General features: G+C 38.3%; 1 protein-coding gene and 1 long non-coding RNA gene across 2 annotated transcripts in view; one reads left to right on the forward strand and one right to left on the reverse strand.

The window, feature by feature from the left end:
• The window catches only part of MOCS1 (molybdenum cofactor synthesis 1), a 34,130-nt gene extending 29,970 nt beyond the window's left edge, over positions 1 to 4,160 (reverse strand). Inside the window, exon 1 of the mRNA XM_053937593.1 lies at positions 4,140 to 4,160. The gene's annotated coding sequence lies outside the window, so the exon portion shown is untranslated. The remainder of the gene's footprint in view (positions 1 to 4,139) is intronic.
• On the forward strand, positions 113 to 13,471 carry LOC128785272 (uncharacterized). Its single transcript, XR_008429807.1, has 3 exons — positions 113 to 424; positions 1,730 to 1,821; positions 12,946 to 13,471. It is a non-coding gene; the product is annotated as an uncharacterized LOC128785272 (long non-coding RNA).
• The last annotated feature ends 2,321 nt before the right edge of the window (positions 13,472 to 15,792 follow it).

Genomic DNA, 15,792 nt, shown 5'->3' on the forward strand with positions numbered 1-15,792 from the left:
GGGGAGGGCGGGGGGAGGCAGCCAATCGGAGCGGCGGCCGGCGGCGTGGGCCGTGCTGCACGCCGGGAGTTGTAGTTCGCTCTCCTCAGGCGAACGGGCCCGAGGGCAGGAGGAAGGTGTCCCGCAAGGTCCCTCGGCACCGCTGTGTACTCCGGGGCAGCGGTCTCGGGCAGTTCACAGAATCACTGAATATTCTGAGTTGATAGAGACCCACAAGGATCATCGAGTCTAACTCTTAGCCCTGCATAGGATCATCCCCAATAGTCACCCCATGTGCCCAAGCATTGCCTCTAGAATTCAAACAGGCTTGGTGCCACGACCACTTCCCTGAGGAGCCTGTTCCAGGGCCCAACCACCCTCTGGGTGAAGAACCGTTTCCTAATATCCAGCCTAAACCTCATCTGACACAGCTTAATGCCTCAAGGTCTGTCACTGTCATAGAGAAGAGATCAGTGTCTGCCCCGCTTCTCTGTTTCTCCTCACGAGGAAAGTGATGAGGTCTCCCCTCAGCGTCCTCCAGGCTGATCAGACCAAGTGACCTCAGCCACTCGTCATACAGTTTCCCCTCAAAGGCCTGTCACCATCTGTGGCACTTTCACTTCCCTAAATTCCTCCTATGCAAAAAAAAAAAAAAAAAAAAAAAACAAAACAAAACCAGGACATCCAAGCCCCACAACCCTCAGCAGCAAACCTGCACTAACAGCCTTTGCTCTCTGCCGTTCCCCACCCTCACCTCAGCCCTCCAAAAGCCAGGTGTGGAGCCTGAGCTCTGACTGCTGGCTGCCTTCAAGGGAAACGTGTGCATTGGGAAGGGCATGCACGCCAGATAGGTACCCCAGCAAGGCTGACAGAGGACTGGAAATCATGAATATCATTATTTGGGGAACATCTGTTGTAGAAACAACTCCTCTAGTCAGCACCAGTCTCAAGTAAAATCTGTACAACCTTGTCAGAAGATAGGCATAGTGACTAAATGAGGCATAATGGATGTTATGGAGCATAAGAAAGTAATATTACAGTTTTCCTGCCTTATATAGTTTTTCCCACGCTCTCAGTGTTTCACAGACAAGGGGCTCATGATGAAAAGTCCAGTATCCTGATGTCCATCTCCAGGTGAAGGTCTGCAGAACATGGTCACCCATTGCCAAGCTGAGCTGGAGCCACTTGTTCTGAACATACTTTACACCTGAAAGGAGTGTTTGGCAGGGTGCCCAAATTTTCCCTGGATTGTCTTCCCTGAGTCATGTCAGCTATGCTTCCAAAAGACATGTGATCCCCTAAATTACTTTTATTGCTCTCAGTCTTAGAACTGTGCAGTTGTGAAGAGAAAAACTCACAATTTTATACACCATGCTACTGTATGATCACACTTCCATTCTAAAAGAATTTTGTTTTCCATTGCAAAATTGCTGTGTCAGGGGTATTTCATTTGCAACTACTGACTGAAAACACATTAGCAATTCTCTGCACAGTCTTAATCCTTTAGTGTTTGACCTGTGCATTACTTGTTGATGTTTGAGTAACTATTGCTTGTGTCAGCCATTATTTCCAAAGTTATGTGTGCTGGTACAGATTAAATTGTTTAGTCAGGTTATACTTAAATTTTTGCTCTGTAATAGCAAAACCCCTTCTTCTGTCCAATTCACTCTAGGCTTTAAACTTTATTTAGTCTTTAGATACAGACTAACAAGAAAACTTAATACCTTATTTCTATTTTTTCCCCCCAAAGCTTAAGCCATTTGAAAAGAAATACAGACTTGACCGATCTACAGTGTGGCTAAATATCCAGTCTGAAGCCATGTCCGCCAGTGTGATGTCCAGGTAACGTATACACAGACCAAAACAGTAGACAAAATATTGGTTCAAATTACAATTTTCAAAAGGTGCAGAAACAAGTTTGATGTTGACATTTACAGTAGCTATATGAAGCATCACTTCTCCCTGTAGAACTGGAATAACTGTAATTAAAGGACTTTCTGGATTTATTTGAGGAGTAAGTGATAATGACAGTTGAAATACAGAAGGCACTTTAGCTTCATATTAAATGTAATAATTGTTCAATTCAGTGAACTTCTCAGTTGCAAAAGAGGTTTAATTAAATGTTCAATGAATAAAGATGAACATTTGTTATAAACTCATCAAGAGAAAAAAAATTATTGCTTGCTTCATCAGAATCTGCAGTCTAGTTGAATATGGTGATGCTCAGCATATCTGGAAAGTTAAGAAATTAATTACCTTTGCATACTTGAAGCCTTATATTTTTTTCAGTTTTCAGGTTTTAGGCATGTTTCATTAAACCAGCATAAAATTAGCTTTACACCTCGAAAGGCAAACTTTTACTCTCAGGAATATCTACTGCTGGTTTTCAGAAATACTTGCCCAGCATTAAATGAAGCCATGAAATAAGTGTAATGAAATAAGAGCATCTGCATAAGATATGATTTAGTTTCACTTCACTGGGGCACTGTCATGTTGTGTCATGGCATGTCACAAGTCATGAAGAGTAAGCACCTAAGACAGCAGCTGGAGGTTTGATTTCTTTGATTTTTTTCACCAGCTATCCAAAGGACTAATAGTCAGAAAATAATTAAGGGTTTGAGGTTTGTGTATCTACTCCAAGATGCTGTGTGGTGTCACACCCTTGCATTGTAACCAAAGTTGGGTGTGACGTTCTATCCTGGCAAGATAATGTCTATCTGCTTCTAACTGCAGACCACTCTAGTGAGGCTTGAGACATTTAGGCAAAGCAAACTCTTGCCTCTGGTGTTTCGGTTGTCTTCTAGGCGTCATGAAGACATTCACTTATCTTTGGCACAAGGTAATTATTTAGTCCAAATTCCAAAAGAAGACATTTCCTGCTCTTCTTGCTGTTGCCTTCCATTCTGACTTCCAGGGGTCCTAGATTAGCCCTGTCTTATTTACCTGTTTATTTGTTTCAAGATTTTGCTGAATTCACACTTAATACCTCTCAGCACTCATACACACCCAGGGACTAGCTAACTTTCCCCAAAAGACTCTGCACTGTGCTGTTTGTAAAGGTCTGGGTGCCTGCCAAGGGGTATTAAACCCACATGGGCAATTGAAGGGCAGAGTCCTCTCAATATCCTCTTCCCGGGAGCGTAAGCCAAAACAATATAAAAATGCAAAGTACTGGACTACTTCCAATGTTCCAATGCTTCAAATAAGCACTGAACAAAGTTTTAGAGATATGTTACTAATAAAATAATAATGACTTAAAAGTCTCAAGAGAGAGTTCAGACTGTGAGCTGGATGCTTCTGCCACACTGAATCACAATTACCTCACTGTAGAAAAAAGGCATCCATCAAGAGTTACTCAACACCTTTCTGAAACTTTGGGCTACGTGCCTGAACAGAAACCAGGGCAAAGTGGAAGACCTCATCGTGTCCTCACGTGGAGCTGGAACATGGTCAGGACTCATGCTGGGACTGCTGTTAGGAAAGACTGCATGAGTGTAAGCCAAGGGAAAGCCTCCATGTCCAGCTTCCTGCAAACTGAGCATGAAATAGCAAAACTTGCAAAACATATTCACTGTTTTGTCTATCTATTGCAAGAGCAGAACAACAGAACATATCCCTCTCCTCATTTGTTGCTTGTGAACAGCATAGGCCCTTCTTAAAAGAAACTACTACAAAGAGATTCAATGTCAAACTTCAGGGCACAGGTGAGGTACAAATGACTACGTTAGAATGTCTCACTGTTACTCAGGATCATCACGGCATTTTACAGTTCAAAACACACCACTGCATAATTCTTGTCCACACTTAAGAAATCCTAGGGAGCTGATACGGCAGAGGTTTCTGTTAATTTGCGTTCCTCATTACATACAAAGAGCCATGAGAGCCTTCCTAGTATTTCCTCCTGGTAGTTGACACAAAATAACATCTGCAGTTCTCTAGAACATGCTGCTTCCATGGAATTAAAAAGCATGTGTTGCAAAGCACACAGACTTACAAACAAGGGTTTGGTAAATACCACTGCCAAGGCTGCCACAAAAACAGATGCACTCGCACAGATGCAGAAGAAATCAGAACAAATTGGTCTGAAAATAATTGGTATGGAACCAGCCATGCTGGTTAGAAAATATGTGTCAATGCTGTCTTCTCCTTTTCCTCCTTACCTTCCATGTGCTGGAGAAACTCTCTCTTCCCTCATCCTCCTTTGCTGCATTTCCTTTGATATCATTAATCTTTTCTGCTCACAATCATGAGAAAAGAAAAACTGGAAATTTAATATTGCTAAACCTAGTGTTGAAATTGTTTGCATTCTCTGTTTGAGCAGTATCTAGCAGTATCCAGAGTAAAGGGCTGTATAATACTGAGAAATCCAACTGATCCTACACATTAAAAGAAAGAATATATTTACTCTTCCATGCTTTTGCAAAGCCACACAACAAGGGGATTAAGGGAATTAAATGCATAAAAAGCAGAGGTTGATATAATTAGAAAAGGGCAAAGAAGAAGAAAGAAAAGAAGGGCAGAAAGGGAGAAAAGGAAAGAGGAAGAGAGAGAGGAAAGAAAAGAGAAAGGAAGGGAGGGAGGGAGAGAGGGAAAGATTTTTGAGAGAGAGAGAGAGGGAAGGAGGGAGGAAAGGATTTTTGATGTGAGTTTGACCTTATAATTTATGCATGACCATACCCTTCTCTCTCGGCTTCCTTCCTTTATATGAAATATCAACATCCCACCTTCATTATTGCACAATTTAGCCCTTTGTTGGGTTGGGCTCTTTTTTTTTTTTTTTTTTTAATCAGGGAGTTGTGTGCAGAACAGCTGCAGAACTTCTCTTTATCTCGAGCAGGACTGCACAGTTCCACCCTTACTCAACATTCCTTGTAAACAGGCTGTTCATGAGCTGATAACACTTTTGCTGATCTAACTGTGTGCTTATTGGGTTTAATGCCTGTGTACTGTGAGAAGAATGAATGTAGGGTCACAGGACAACCCCATCTGATCAGATTCACATAGACATAACCAAAGGAAAATTTAGACAAATTTGTGCATTGTCTTAACCGAACTCTAGATGGGCTTCTTCTGCCCCAGGCAGCTCCAGGTGTAGGATTACATTTAATCTGTTAGCATGCCTACATTTTTTTTGTATTTGACAGAATTTAAGGGCATGGTAAAAGGAGGTACCTGAGTTAAGAAACACCAGGAGACTTTTTTCCTTTCCTACAGATGACCTCTACTTCTGATAATCTGCCCTCTCATCACACAAGTAACTCCTATTGCTCCCTTCCATGTTAAAGCAATCCTGCTTAACTTTATGGTCTGAAGTTAACTCTACTGGTTGTATGTGATGGTTCTCTATGTAGCAGCACAACTGACACCCCAGTAGTAAGGCACAGGGTCAGAAAGATGATTCTCAATACTGAGAATTCTGTGGTATTTTGGACAAAAGAAATCATGGTCCTCCATTTTCCTTCAAGTGCAGATCCAGGCTTTTGGTCTTCATCTACTCTAAGAGAAGGAATTATGTCTTCACTTCTCCAGGAGAAACATTGGTCCTTAAGCATTATGGAAAAAAAAAGAAAAAAAAATTTCCAATGCTGGCATTGTCTTGCTCTCTTGGAGCTAGTCCTGTATTTGGAACAGCAATTAATTTAGTTAAACAGCTGGGCATATGATCTGATGAAATATGATTAGTATTTCTCATTTAATTTGCATCAAAGCAAGTTGTTTTATCAATAACAACAAAAAACCTTCTCCAAATCCCAACAAAACAATAAGCAAGATCACAGACATTGAAGACTTTCTTGTGATGGAAGAGTTTTATGTGACTTGGAAATCAATTAAGTTCCATTAAGGCTCTGAAGTATACCTGCCTTGCATTGTGCCTTTCAAAACTAGGTAGTAGTGTTTATAGCCAGATTTTTAGTTTCCCTGGGAGATGACTTTTTTTTTCTGCTTGTTTCTTGGCTTATATTGCTGTAAAAAAAAATTATTTCCAGTCTGCTAAGCATCTGACCAAGATAAGTGAATCTGTAACAAAAATTCACTCTGAGAAAGTTAGATTTTTATCCAAAGATATTTACCATGTTAAAAAATCAAAAGGCAAAAAACTGGAACAAAACAAAATTAAAAAAACCCCAACAATAAACTAACAAACAAACAAACAACAACAACAAAAAAAACCCCAACCAACCAATCAAAAGAAACCCCCAAAACAACAAAACAAAAAATATCAGGGCATCTTTTTGGGCTGTTGACATTTTTTTTTCTAGATGCTTATATCAAAGACTTTACTTTTCCAGATGCCGTTAAGTCACTTCCAGATTTAGCATCACACTTTAATTTCTCTTTGTCATTTCAGTTCTTTTGAGTTCTTACAAATCACAGTAAAGAATTGTGATTCTATAAACCAAATCTCACTGTTTCCCTCTTTGACATCTTTGGCTATGGTGTTGTAAAAGAAAATAGAAAGGAGTTGTTTGCGTATTCTCTCCATTCTCTCATCTTCTCTTCCCAGTGTTTTCAGTATTGCCAGATTCTAAGTTGTGTTTCCACAAAAAAAAGGTGAAAATGTGACAATGCCTTGGAAGAATTTGAGTTTTTGGAATGAGGATCATTACTTTGTTATGCACTGTTTAATCACTTAGGTGGTGGAAAAGTAGGCCTAGAGAAGAAGAGAATTTTGCCCTCCTAATTCCTGCTACTCATTTTCACATCAGTGATTACAAATAACCTCTAAGGTAACAGAAAATCAAGCCCTTGAGAAGTATTTGTGGTGTCTGAATAATGGCATTCAGACTAACCTCAGAGAAGCCATCAGGCAGGAGGTTTCAAAGGTTTTGACAGCCATGGCCCACTGCATTGGAGAGGGCGAGGCTTTATTTTTTGTCATAGTTGTTCTTCTAAAGCCTTTCTCTCACTACAGTGGTAGCTGCTCAGCCCTTGTGGCTGGTTGATCACTGGGCCTCTGAAATACTCAGTTGTGGGGAAATGAGAACGGGTTATTTATTTCATGGGAAAAAGGCATGCTGGACACACTACTGTACTTCTATTTCCTCATGGATGGTGAAGTATTCATTGCAATCCCAGCCTTGGAAATCTGCTCTCCTGAGCCAGTTATTTCAACTTCAAATGCTGTGTGTGTAAAGAAAATTAATTATAAAACAAAGCACAAAGGTGGAACAGGCTAATTTGATGCTGACCTGAATGGGCTCTTTTTCCCTGAAAAATCTTTCCATCTTAGCCAGTGGAACACCTTTACTTTTTTTTAAAGCTTGACACTTTGAGTCAAGGGGTTTTATGTTGCTGTTCTTTTCAATTTTGTTTTTTCCTCTAAAAGAATAAAATAGCTTTGTCTTGATGAAATCTTCCTGTTCCAAAAAGCATCCAACAAAGTTTGGCAGTACTGGCCTGACATTCTGCATCTTGCAGTTGTGCAAGTCCTTCATCTCCACATGCAGCACTCGTGAGATACCCATGAGGAAAGCTGAGCACTCTGAACACAGAATGGCAGAAAATGAAGATAAAAAGTAGAGAACAATACCAAGGCAGAGAAGTGGGACTGAGATATCTGATTTTCATATTTACTTTAAATTTCAGATATATGTTGAAAAAGACAACTACAGTCAAGAGACCTGGAGCCAAACTCCCAAACATAACCTTGAAGTTTCTAAAATGATTTTGCATGTTTTCAATTAATTTTAATTGTTCTGTTAAAATTCCAGTGTGTTTTGACAAGAGATTGATTTCTCCACATAGCTTCAGCTGTCTCCGCAGTGCAACATAGTACCCTCTGAAAAACAGTGAGGGTTCCTTTGTGTCCTAAGACACAAAGGAAATAGGTACAAGAAAGACAATCAGTCTCAAGCTACAGAGGGAATTAGCTGAAATTCCCAACGCTGGACAACCGAATCTATCCTCTTGGATAACAATATTCCCCTTTATTTTATTTTAATATCAGAGTTATAGGGTATTCCCCTCAACAGCCAATCCGTATCTTAAAGTTGTAAAACCAAGTACTTTGAGGCAAAACAAATAGTACCAGTTTTGGCATCCATCTCTGCACACTCGTAAATCATTCCCTTACATACATGTCTTTCTCAATTTGTATGTGTCTTCTTTTCCATTCTCTTAAATTCCTCTCAGGACTTCTTGCCCATTTGTCCTGCTGTCCATCTCCTTTTCTAGCCTCCTTATTTCTAATTTTCTATTTTCTCCTTTAAATTCCTTCCCTCACATCTACTTGCTTTGCATTTGATCTGGGGGAATGAGAGAAATGTGTTATCATGTGGGGATCTATTAATGAGCAGAAACAGATAGTCATAGTCACAGAAAAAAAAAATTAAAACTCACTGCAAGTATCTGCAGGTCAGATAGCTTTCAGCCTTGCTGTCTGAAAGATTCATGCATTTCACTGGTTAAGAATTCTAATTGCAATCCTGTGATGTCCCACTACTGTCACCTGAAAAAGTGATATCTCTTCTATCTGGATTTTTTGCTTGTGTACAACCCTGCCTTGGGTAAAAGGGATTGTTTATAATCTCATTACCTGTAATTTCAGAAGACCGCACTTGGAACATTAATTCCAGTCTGGAAATTTGACTTTCCCTGGCATATCTTTTGTTATAATATGTATACCAGTCTCAATGACAGTTAGTAACAGCAAAAAGGACTGTTACTAAACAAAATATCTTCCTTACTGGTTCCCTTCTTTACACTAAGTTTTCTAAGGTATCATGATTTAAACAGTCTAATCAAATTCTCACATTTCATTATAATAACCTAATTTCTTTTATATTCACTCGCTTCTATGAGTTTCATTATACTTTTTTAATAGTTGACAAAGTAATGAAGAATATGAAACATACTTAGTTCAGATTACTCCTTCAGTACTGAATTTTGAACAATATGTTTTTTTGAGACAAATACAAAAGTAACTCTATGTATCATTTCTCAGCAGTCCAGAGGAACTCCTTTTTCAGTTTACACATCTTAAGAAAGATAACTGGCTTGAAAAGCAGCTTGTGGTGTCAGCAGGGTTTCCAAGGAGAAACTCTACTCTTTACAAGCTAGAGAACTATCTATACTGCACAACACAGCAGGGCCAGGACCCTGCTAAGCTGAAGCTAATGGAGTAGATACAATCACAGGGTACACTGCCTGGATGTGCAGAGCTACCAGATCAGATCAGATCACATCAAGAGATGCACAGACATAATGCCACAGCACCTGCATCCTAGCTAAGATAATTTGTGTGCATGCAGCAATACTCTGATTCAATTTTGCTGCTTCTGGAACTACCACTTGACTGCTAGCCCAGGAATTGTTGAATTGTGCTTCTTGTGCTGCTAGCATAGTTTTGGAAGGAGTGACAAAATAGCTGTAACATACACCAAATGATCCTCATTAAGGATATGAACTAGGAATACTTTAATTTTACTGCAGTGCTTGCTGCTGCCTGCTCTCATCATTATGACCTGGCATGTGGGATCCTCCAGTCCCTGGCCCACTTGTCAAGTGTGCCATTCATTTATTTAGCTCCTAGGGGTGATGAATAAGTAATGTTGAAGAGAAACTGCCAAAGCACTGTCACAGAGCCAAGTTGCATCCTAATGCTTCACTGCTCCAACAGCTAGATGTGTGAGAGTCCAGGGCAGGGAACAGAATGTCAGTGTCTTCATCCTTCACTCCCTACATTAGTAATGTGATCTAATGACCTTGCAGTCTAGACCTACTATAGCACATCAGCCTGCAGGACCTTAATCTGTGGACTTGTACTTTGAGTAGCTATCTGGACATATTCTGAGGAAGCAGAAAGATACTGACCTCTTGGTTGGTGGTAGCAGCACACAGAACTCCCACAGAGAAGAAAGATCCAAGCAAGAGCAGAGCAAATCCTGCTAAAATCCTGTTACAGGGAAAGTCATACTGAAATCTTTGTGCTATAGAACTTTATGCCCATATCAGAGGACTCAGTACCTATCATGAAGAATGTAGCTGTGATTTAGGAAGATCCATGATGAGAGAAGGCCAAGGGAAGTAGGGGGGTGACATAAATGGAAAAAAAAAAAAAAAAAAGAGTGACCTCCAAACCTGCAGGATCTGGTGATAATTGCTGTATTTCTGCCCAACTGGAGTAGCACCACCTTCTGTAATCACTAACTAATAGTGACTGTTACTTCCATGTAGTGTGTTTGTGCTATCAAAACACTTATCTGGCATAGAAAATTCTAATATAGAACTTTTCCTTAATTATAAGGTAATTAATAGGCAAGCAAAATACCAAATTAAGACTCTGTTAAAAACAGAGGATTTAACAGGATAAAACAGAGCTATAGGATTGAATGAAACATTCTGACCTTTGTCTCATTTGAATATGTTGTCTTTGGTCTTTAAAGCTGGGTGCCTTGAGAGAGTATTTGGTCTGTTCATGTCTGTAGTGACACTTTAAATGTTGTGTGTTTGTAGTTTTTCCTGCCACATATTTCCTCTTCTTTTTTTTTTTTGATACTGTTGACAGTGAGTCCTGGAGGCCCAGTTGCACAACAGGGCTATAAACTCTCAATGCCATTAGATATGGCACATATTTTGATCAGCTTTCTACATAACCCAGTAATTTTCTTGCACATTTTCCAGCATTAAGAAAGAAGAAAATCCTCTTCTTCACCTTGGTAACTGGTTAGAGATTCATTCAAAGATACCTCCTTCCAAAAACTTAAGTCCAAACTTTGCCTTATATAGTAAAAAACATTCTTTCTCAAGACATTGACTGCTAGAAATATTTCTTCTCATATAGTCCCAAAAAGTATTTTTTTTCCTTTTGAAGACTGTATCATGTCATTAGTATTAGACAGGCTATGACTAACTAGTTAACACAGGATCTTCTGTCATTTCATCACTAAGAAATGTTGTATGTGTGATGATGTATAATATAAAAGTATGACCTGGTGTTTTCTGTGATTTAATTTAATCACATTTCTGGTACTTAGGACCCCATGCTAATCCAGTTTTTTCTTCTTTTTTCTATTATTCAATATCTCCTATGGTTTGTTAATCACTGCAAAGTGTATGCAACAAATTTCATCGGAGCATCAGATTACAGAGCCAGTATTATTGGTGAAAATATTTAACCAGGGAAGTCAGAAGACAGATCAAGGAAAACTCCACTAGCCATTTCTTTCTATGCCTTTTCTTTCTGTTCTTTTTACATAGTGCTTAATGAGCTGAGATCACACTAACAGATCAGTTGTCTGAATCACACTACTACTCCCTTTTTATATAGAAAATATAAATAACCTATTCTCAAATCTCATGGAACCATTTAAGACTAGAATGGATAGCATTTTAAATAACTTTGCCACCAGCTTGGGATCAGCTATTTCCCTGCTGAATATGCAGTTTCTATATCTATTCTTCCCTATTCATAATCTTATCCTTAGCACACTTTCCATAAGAATGTGTATGTAGAACAGAGAGCAACTGACTGCCTGCTCATATATCAGTTATCTTCAGTCCATACTATCCTTGTACATAGCAGCACCACTTTCATTAGTCTTTATGTAAATAAGCAACACTTTTCCCATTTATTTTTGTAAACACTGCACATTAATGTTTTCCAACAAATTTTCTACTTTAATTTTTTGGATTTCCAAAGCATAGCTTTCTTTTCTGGTCAAAGATTTCCTCCTCACAAAATTCTTATTCCCAATATTCTTGCAATTCTTATCATCAAAGGTCATCCTTATGGATTTGTCCCCTTGATTGGGATGTAAATGACCCAATTTGGATAAGGGCTATCCAAACTCATCAGAAACTCATCAGAAATTGTGTCAGGTAAGGTGCTGCAGGAGTAAATACAGAAAGGAAATAACAGTTATCTTACTTCCATGAGTAAATCACTTTTCATTTTTTTAAATAGGAAAAAAATCCTTTCTATTCAGTATACTGTATGCCTGTGTGCCAGCAAATTTATCTCTTAAAATCTGTCCTATTAAACTAAATAATTAAAGACTTTAATTTTAAATAATTTAATTACTGATCAATATAAGCAATTATTTGATTCTTTTATAATATCCATATGAAAACAAACTCTAACCAGAAGGAATTTTTATTGTTTTAGAGACTTGAGGAAAAAAAAAAAATTCTTGTTCATCAGATTAAGAATTCTAGAGCAAACTAATATTTAGGTCCTGTTGCTCTTTTCAATGGGGAGTGTACTCTGACATTTTGGGCAGTGTCTGCCTCTAACCAAGATTCAAAATTACGGAATCTCAGAATCTGTTCCCAACTCTCATGGCCAAGTATCTATTTTGTAAGTTTTTCCTTTGGGTTTTGAGTTTTTGTGGTTTTGTTTGTTTGTTAGTTTGTTTTTGTTTTTGTTTTGTTTGTTTGTTTGTTTCCTTGGATTTTTTTTTTTTTTTTAATTAAAGGAGATTCTGGTAAAGCAGTGTGGAAGAAATTAAATATCAAAGTAATTTCTAACAACACAGAGTGCAAGGAAAAGAAGGGAGTGACATGACATGTTTCCCCTTACCCTTTTCCTCAACTATACTGTTTTTTAGGATGCTCCGGCACATTGCTTCTCTGGCCTGAGGAGGCAGGAGTCCAGAGCTGCCCAGAGCTGTCAGAATGCACTCTTGCATTAAGAAGGATTCAGTAGCTTCCCTAAGCTTTCGGGAAGCCTTTGTGTACAGTGCAGTTAAGGGAAATCAGCACCTAAGTTTCCAATTCATTGGAAACAATGAAACGCAGAGTAGTGTTACCTCTTTGTTTCAAACAGCTCACCTTGCTGTACTGCAAAAACATCAGTGTGCTTAGTAAAAATTTTATAGGACTCCGGTTAATTGCTAATATAAAACTTTCTGTGGGAGAAAGTTTGCATTTTGTTCATGTCTGTGGTATCACTCTCTGAGTCATGGAGAATGAGAATGGAGGTTCTGGTACTATGATCTCCTTTTCACCTGCTTTTCCTTCCTTCAGCTTCTAAAATAAATCTTCTGAAGTACCAGCCAGAGGACATGTGAAGGAGATAGCTGCATGCTGAGAAAGCATGGCTGACTGTGCTATATCTGTCATTTTGACTTTTCTACAAGACTTTTGATAAGAGTACAGAAAGAAGCATGTGTACAGTTTATAAGGCTAAGTAATTCTGGGCAATAGCGCGAGCGAATCTTCTGTGCATATTGCAAAGAGACAAGGAAGCTGACGCGTCTAAAATGCCATCTCTAAGGAAAAAAACACACCCAAGGTATTTTCTGTTCTCTTAAGCATGTACTGCATTTTTCTCAAAGACATTTTTCTAAACTCTGCATGAGATGAACAGCAACAAAGAAAAACATCAGCCTGCTGTTCTTTCACTAAATATAACTATTAATAGTATAATGATCACTCAGTCATGAAGACTTTTCCATTACAACTCAAGCACCTTTTCTAAATGTAAGTGTATCAAAGGCCACCAAGTTCATAAAATACTCATTTTGTAAATGTCATATTCTACTTCTTTTATGCCAAGGTTTCTGGGAAACATATAAAGAAATAAAGATATTAATACATTTAATGTGTCTCCAGACTGCTCTGTGGAGCTGACCAAATTACAAGGTCTTTGATTTTGTTCAATGGCTGTAACAAACATCCTAGGAAACAGAATGAAGACATATTGGCTTAGATCAACATAGAAATGACTATATTTTTAAAGAAAATAGACAAAATACCCATCTGTATAAAGTAAGAATATTCCTTTTGACATCTATATTGAGGATGTTGTGTAATTTCTTGTTTCATTTTTCATATAAACTTGAAAAAACTGTTTATTTTTATTGAAAAAAAAATACTTTTCATGTTTTTGAGAAGCTACAGAAAAGCAGAGGCAGTTTGGTACACTAATTTGTCAGCTTTTTTTTTTGTCCAAAGTGTGTCTATAATTCCTACTGTAATTCCTGTAGATTCCTGTAATTTCTGTAATTCCTCTAAAATAAGTATATTTTCTTGGTGATTAGTTTTAGTTTCCTAATTTTTTATTCTCTTTAGGGTGATAACACAATTTTATGAAATAACTTCAGGAAGTGTTCTAGTTCAGAAGCAGGAAATACAGTTAGGATCTCAGCTCAGGGTTGTATTTTGACATGAGCCCAAGACAGCTGAGTTCTTTCCAAGAACTCCCAAGTTTTTCAAGTTCTTTCCAAGTCAGTGCCTGTAGATCAGCACTAAGGCACCATCCTATAACAAACCGGTAAGATAATCCAGAACACGCAGAAGACTTGGAGCAGGTTTGGGGAACCATAGATCAGATAAGTACATTTGTAATAAATACATATCCTCCTTCTTAATTAAGTGCTAGTGAAATTAAAATGGTGAGTTTGAAATGAAAAAATAATAAACCCCAGGTGTTTGCAGCTAGGTGGTGCCATAGGTTTATGTAATCCCAATCAAATTAGGGATGCTTTATAAGAGGTCTTCCATTCTACACATGATGGTGTATGAAAACAGCTGTGATCTAGGAGTCAGAAACTGCTTCAGAGGATGGGTTTTGCTTTCTTTAGTACTTCAGGAAAAGTAGTCACTTCAGAATTTTTTCCTGTTTCCTGACACCTTTAAATCAAATAGAAATTACAAGATCCTATGTGGAGCACCAGAATTTAGATAGTAATATATTCCTTACATATAATGAAATTCTGTATGAGCTTTTCATGAAACTTATGCATACAGGTGCTAAATATGAAATAAGATCTACTAAAACCATATGACTCATAGACTGGAGTTGAACAATACAAAATTCTAGGAGAAATTACAGACACTGAAAATTCAATTTAATGCTTAGTGCCTTCAGCTAGTAGCGTACATGGAAGTACATCCTCTAGTCATGCCGTCCTGAATACTATATTCAAATTTTATTACTTACCCTTAAATAGTAATCCACTTGTTTCCTTTACTTTTCCTTGACTCCCCTAAACACCTCAAAAATAGCAAGTATTATGTTATGAAACTCACACAGAAATCTTACATAGCTGGGGGAAATGACAAGCTAAGTACATTTATAAGACTTATTTTCCAGATGGCATACTTTCAGACCACTCTTAAGCTTCACAGAACTAATTTAGATGAATCTTTCCTGTGCTTCCTAACGATGTAGATTTTGAGGTCAATTTCTGTTTTTTACATTACTGTGTGACATAGTATAAATGATACAGATTACAAATGCATTATCACTACATGAATGCATTTGACAGAGCATCAGAACTGTGTGCTCACTAGCTTGAACCCAAAAGCACACAATTAGTGCAATGCAGCATTCAGCTGAAGTAGGCGATGTGGTTTTCTTGAATCTCTTTCCATAACACATACATCGGTCTAGAAGTCTGGTTCATTTTGCCTGTTGCTCCAGTGCTTACTGCAGTTCACATGGTCACAGCACCTTTGGAAGTTGTGCATTAACAGACTGTGAAAGGGGACTCCATCTGAACCGAGATTCGTTTGCAATTTAGGTGCCAAAAGATTCAGTGAGCTATTGAGACCATCTTCAAGTGCTACCTGAAAATTATGCCCCTGTTTTGTGCCACAAGAAGGACCTTTATAGGTTCTAACCTTGAAATCACTGAATAGATTAAAATCTTTGAGTTCCCCCTGCACTTGAAGAGGGGAACCATCACTCACAACTGAATTTCTTACCTGAGTTGCCTTTCCTCTAGTTTATGCATTTCATTCTCTTGGAGAGCTGTGTTCTTTCCTCCTCTTTCTACTTCTTTTACTATCCTCTTGCCTTTGTATCACCACACCATGTGGAACTGTATCGTCAGCAGAAAAACAATTTAGCTAACTGCAGGTGATCCA

This window comes from Vidua chalybeata, chromosome 3 (assembly GCF_026979565.1).
Source record: "Vidua chalybeata isolate OUT-0048 chromosome 3, bVidCha1 merged haplotype, whole genome shotgun sequence".
Lineage (NCBI taxonomy): Eukaryota > Metazoa > Chordata > Aves > Passeriformes > Viduidae > Vidua > Vidua chalybeata.